At 64.1% G+C, this 5,747-nt stretch overlaps 1 non-coding gene across 1 annotated transcript; it reads right to left on the reverse strand.

The window, feature by feature from the left end:
• Positions 1-230: 230 nt before the first annotated feature.
• Positions 231-385, reverse strand: LOC120267022. The gene has a single exon (XR_005538365.1). It is a non-coding gene; the product is annotated as a 5.8S ribosomal RNA (ribosomal RNA).
• Positions 386-5,747: the final 5,362 nt, after the last annotated feature.

Genomic DNA, 5,747 nt, shown 5'->3' on the forward strand with positions numbered 1-5,747 from the left:
AGGGTCATTCCCCCCCTCCGCGGTGGCCCTTGTCATCCGTTGGCGGCGCAGGGTTCCCCCCACCCCGCGCGGAGGGGGCGCGACGACCTCGGGATCTCGGCGCGAGGCCGGTCCAACGCTCATCGCACCCCACCCCACTCTGGGGAATGGCGACCACCGGTCTTCGGCCCGCCCTGTGGCGGGAGGCCGCCTCGCTCGGCCGCTGCACGCGCCGTAGTGACCCATTCGCGTGACGCCCAGCAGGCGTGCCCTCGGCCGGGTGGCCTCGGGCGCAACTTGCGTTCAAAGACTCGATGGTTCACGGGATTCTGCAATTCACACCAAGTATCGCATTTCGCTACGTTCGTCATCGATGCGAGAGGCGAGATATCCGTTGTCGAGAGTCGTGGTGACTCTGAAAGGTCGTTTTTTTCCTCCACGCCAGCGCGCGGCGCCCGGGCTGGGCGCCGCCGCCCGTGCATGTCGGGTCGAGACATCCTTGGCGCTTCCGCGCCGGGCTATGGGGTCAGTGTCCTCCCGCGCCCACCCCCGCCCGCGCCGCCGAGGTGGCGCCGCGGCGCGAAGAGTGCGGGAGTCCGCGCGGCATGCCGGGCGGGCGGGCGAGGGTGACGCGCGCTCACGCCGCTGCGCCCCCATGATGTCCCGGACGATGGGGCACGCCACGCGCCTGCCCCACGCCCATGTGACCGAGAGGGACACCGGCGCATCGCCGCAGATGGCGAGGCACCGTTGGGGACCGCCCTTGTGCAATGGTGGGTTAGTGCGGAAACGGGGGCATGACGTGCACGGCCCGGCAAAACCTTGGCGGCTGAAGGTAGGGCGGCGCCACCACGAGCGCGGGAGCAACGCCCGGCCACCGGCCGAGTTCCGAGTGGCTCACGGGCAGCCACCCGGACATGCCATGGCCGTGCGCGCTATGTCCCATGCGATGGGGCACGCCGCGTGCCCGCCCCACGCCCATGTGATCGAGAGGGACACCGGCGCCTCGCCGCAGACGGGGGGCACCGTTGGGGACCGCCCTTGTGCAATGGCGGGTTAGCGCGGAAATGGGGATACGACGCGCACGGCCCGGTAAGACCGGGGTGGCTCACGGGCAGCCACCCGGACGTGCCATGGCCGTGCGCGCCATGTCCCGGGCGATGGGCGCCGCGCGCCCGCCCCACGCCCATGTGACCGAGAGGGACACCGGCGCCATGCCGCGGACGGCGGGTAACTGCTGGGGCCCGCCCTGTGCAAGAGCGGGTTAGCGCGGAACCACCTCACCGTGGTCGGCGGGGACCGGGGCACAATGCGCACGGCCCGACGATTCAGGTGGCCGGTGGCCGGGCGACGCCGCCACGAGCGCGGGCCGCACCGCCCGCCCACTCGGCCCAGTCCGGGTGGCCCACTGGGCAGCCCACCCTGGGACGTGCCATGGCCGTGTGAGCCATGTCCCGAGCGAAGGGGCGAGCCCCGCGCCCCCCACCCCACGCCCATGTTGCCCAAACATATCCCCACCCCCTACTATACCGCAGAAACATCCCGCCCAAGGCAACCCCCGGGGTACAAAGGGTCTCTCGAGACCCCCTTTTTTTGATAAGGGGCTGTTAACCTCATTTCGCAAAAACTAGTCCTTTTTCCGAACCCGCCATCCCGACCACACCCACTGCAGACCACCGAGGCAAGTTTTCTCGGTAATGAGCAGCGTCGGGCCAAGTTTTCTCGGTAACATGCCCCGTTCTGGCAAGTTTTCTAGGCCATTAGGCACGCCGGGGCAAGTTTTCTAGGCCATTAGGCAAGCCGGGGCAAGTTTTCTAGGCCATTGGGCATGTCGGGGCAAGTTTTCTAGGCCATCGGGCGCGCCGGGCAAGTTTTCTAGGCCATTGGGCGCATCGGGGCAAGTTTTCTAGGCCATTAGGGCCGGGGCAAGTTTTCTAGGCCATTAGGCACGTCGGGGCTCGCCGGAGGCCAGCCGGAGCTCACCGGAGTCCGGCCGGGCCGGGTCGGGCTCAGTGGTGGCCAGCCCACCCGCCACCGCGCCCGGCGGTGCGCCCCACCCGCCCTATCGGCGGCGGGTGGTGCTGCGGGCGCTGCGCGGCGTGACGCTTGCGCCGCCCATGGGGGGAAAATAGTGCCTTCTCCTTATATAACTCTGCAAAACATCCCGCCCAAGGCAACCCCGGGGGTACAAAGGATCTCTGAGACCCCCTTTTTCTCGGGTCATCGTAGCATGTTACCGAGCGGGTCGGGCTCGGATAGCGGCGCTGGGTCGACGCCGCACGATGGCGCCCAACTCCTCTAATCTCTCAATCCACTCGTGCGTTTTTGATGAAACTTCACCCCTGGGGGTTTTCTATGATGACAAATTCATCCGCCATGGTCCCACGACGAGATTCCAAAGTTGACCGACCGGCCGTCCCGACGGTGACGCATACTCCCCCGATCAAACGTTGGCTACGAACATCCAAAATCCGTGAAACTTCGCCCGAGGGAGTTTCATGTGATGCCAAACGATGGGGCGGGGGCACCGAACCGGGATGCCGCCGTCGACCGGACGGCCCCGGCGGCGCCGGCACACCGTGCCGGGCGGCACCCGCACGATCCGTCCCATCCCGTCCCTCCCTCCCTCCCTCCTTCTTCTTCTTCTTCTTAAATTTATATATGGGTCCTTGCGTCACGGTCTCGGTCGAAAAAAATGGCCCGTTATTCCCACCGACGGCATAGCGAGCTCGCCCGCACCTACATCCGTTGGGGGAGGAGGTGTCCTCCCCTTACTATACCTGCGAAACATCCGGCCCATGGCAACCCGGGGGTCCAAAGTGCCCCTGAGACCCCCCTTTTTTTTAGAATGGCCACTTAACCCCATTTCGGGAATGTGGTGCCATACCGACCACCTTGACCGTCGGGGCAAGTTTTCTAGGCCATTGGGCATGGCGGGGCAAGTTTTCTAGGCCATTGGGCGGGTCAGGGCAAGTTTTCTAGGCCATTGGGTGCGCCGGGGCAAGTTTTCTAGGCCATTCGGCGCGCCGGCGCAAGCTTTCTAGGCCATTAGGCACGCCGGGGCAAGTTTTCTAGGCCATTCGGCACGTCGGGGCTCGCCGGAGGCCGGCCGGAGCTTGCCGGAGGCCGGCGGCGATGGCCGTCCCACCCAGCCACCTGCGGTGGTAGCCAGCCCACCCGCCCACCGGCGGCGGGTGGTGCTGCAGCGTGGCACGGCACGGGCGATGCTGCCAAGGCACATGCCAAGACGCTACGCCCATGGGGAAAAAGTGCCTTCCCCTATATAACCTGCAAAACATCCCGCCAAAGGCAACCCTGGGGTACAAAGGGTCTCGAGACCCCCTTTTTCTCTGGGTCAGCCATCGCAAGACGCTACCGAGCGGGTCGGCAGTAGCGGCGCGGGTCGACGCCGCACGATGGCGCCCAACTCCGGTAATCTCCCAATCCACTCGTGTGTTTTTTATGAAACTTCATCCCTGGGGGTTTTTTACGATGACAAATCCATCCGCGATAGTCCCGGGGCGAGATTCCGAAGTCGACCGACCGCCCGTCCCGACGGCGACGCATACTCCCCCGATCAAACGTTGACTACAATCATCCAAAATCGGTGAAACTTTGCCCGGGGGTTTTCATGTGGTGCCAGATGATGGGGCGGGGGCGCCGTGCCAGGATGCCGCCGTCGCCCGGACGGCCCCGGCGGCCCCGGCGGCGCCGGCGCGACGTCCCACGACGGGACGGGCGCTCCGTGTCATCTCACGATCCACTCGTGCGTTTTTGATGAAACCTCACCCCTTGGGGTTTTTTATGATGACAAATCCATCCGCGATGGTCCCGCAATGAGATTCCAAAGTCGACCGACCGGCCGTCCCGACGCCGACGCATACTCCCCCGATCGAACATTGGCTACGGTCATCCAAAATCCGTGAAACTTCGCCCGGGCGGTTTTCATGTGATGCCAAACGATAGGGGCGGGCGCTGGCCGATGCCGCTGTCGCCTCGGACGGGCCCGCGGCGCGCCGGCGCGCTACGTGCCATCTCCCGATCCACTCATGCGTTTTTCATGAAACTTCACCCTTGGGGTTTCTATGATGACAAATCCATCCGCGATGGTCCCGCGGTGAGATTCCCAAGTCGACCGACCGGCCGTCCCGACGCCGACGCATACTCCCCCGATCGAACATTGGCTACGATCATCCAAAATCCGTGAAAATTTCCCCAGGGTGTTTTCATGTGATGCTAAACGATGGTGCGGGGGCGCCGGGCCGGGATGCCGCCGTCGCCCTGGCGGCCCCAGAGGCGCCGGCGCGACGTCCCACGACGGGACGGGCGCGCTCCGTGTCATCTCCCGATCCACTCGTGCGCGTTTTTGATGAAAAATCACCCTTTGGGGTTTTTTATGATGACAAATCCATCTGTGATGGTCCCACGGCGAGATTCCAAAGTCGCACCGACCGCCGTCCCCGACGCCGACGCATACTCCCCGATTGAAACATTGGCTACGGTCACCAAAAATCCGTGAAACTTCTCCCGGGGGTATTCATGTGATGGCAACGATGGGGCAGGGCGCGGGCTCGGATGCCGCTGCCGCCTCGGACGGGCTCCCGCGCGGTACCGGGCGCTCACGTGCCATCTCCCGATCCACTCGTGCATTTTTTATGAAACTTCACCCCTGGGGGTTTTCTATGATGACAAATCCATCCGCGATGGTCCCGGGTGAGATTCCAAAGTCGACTTACCGCCCGTCCCGACGGCGACGCATACTCCCCCGATCGAACATTGGCTACGGTCATCCAAAATCCGTGAAACCGCCTCGGGGTTTTCGCGACGCTAAACGATGGGGCGGGCGCTGCATCGATGCCGCCGTCACACGCTGACGGCCCTCGCCCGGGCGCCGCGCCGACGCCCCACGACGGACGGGCGCTGCCCGTGTTATCTCCCCGATCCACTCGCGGCGCTTTTTGATGAAACTCGCCTTGGGGTTTTTTTATGATGACAAATCCATCCGCGATGGTCCCGCGGGCGAGATTCCAAAGTCGACCGACCGCCGCCCCGACGCCGACCCATACTCCCCGATCGAACATTGGCTACGGTCATCCAAAAACCGCGGAAACTTCGCCCGGGGTTTTCATGTGATGCCAAACGATAGGGGCGGGGCGCCAGTCGATGCCGCTCGCCGAACGGGCGGCCTCGGCGGCGCCGGGCGCCGACCCCACAACGGGACGGGCGCGCTCCGTGCCATCTTCCGATCCACTCATGCGTTTTTGATGAAACTTTGTCCGTTGGGGTTTTTTATGATGACAAATCCATCCGCGATGGTCGACCGACTGGCCGTCCCGACGCCGACGCATACTCCCCCGATCGAACATTGGCTACGGTCATCCAAAATCAATGAAACTTCACCTGAGGGGTTTTCATGTTATGTCAAACGATGGGGCGAGGACACCGGGCCGGGATGCCGCTGCCGCCCGCGGCCCCGCGCGACGCCTTCACGACGGACGCGCGCGCTCCGTGTCATCTCCCCGATCCACTCATGCATTTTGATGAAACTTCGCCTTTGGGGTTTTTATGATGACAAATCCATCCGCTGATGGTCCCGCTGCGAGATTCCAAAGTCGACCGACCGCCGTCCCGACGCCGACGATACTCCCGATCGAACATTGTCTACGGTCATCCAAAAATCCTTTGAAACTTCACCCGTGGGGTTTTCATGTGATGCCAAAATGATGGGGCGGGTGCCGGGCCGGATGTCACTGCCGCCCGGACGGCCC

The sequence above is a fragment of the Dioscorea cayenensis genome, chromosome 1 (genome assembly GCF_009730915.1).
Source record: "Dioscorea cayenensis subsp. rotundata cultivar TDr96_F1 chromosome 1, TDr96_F1_v2_PseudoChromosome.rev07_lg8_w22 25.fasta, whole genome shotgun sequence".
Taxonomy (NCBI): Eukaryota; Viridiplantae; Streptophyta; class Magnoliopsida; order Dioscoreales; family Dioscoreaceae; genus Dioscorea; species Dioscorea cayenensis.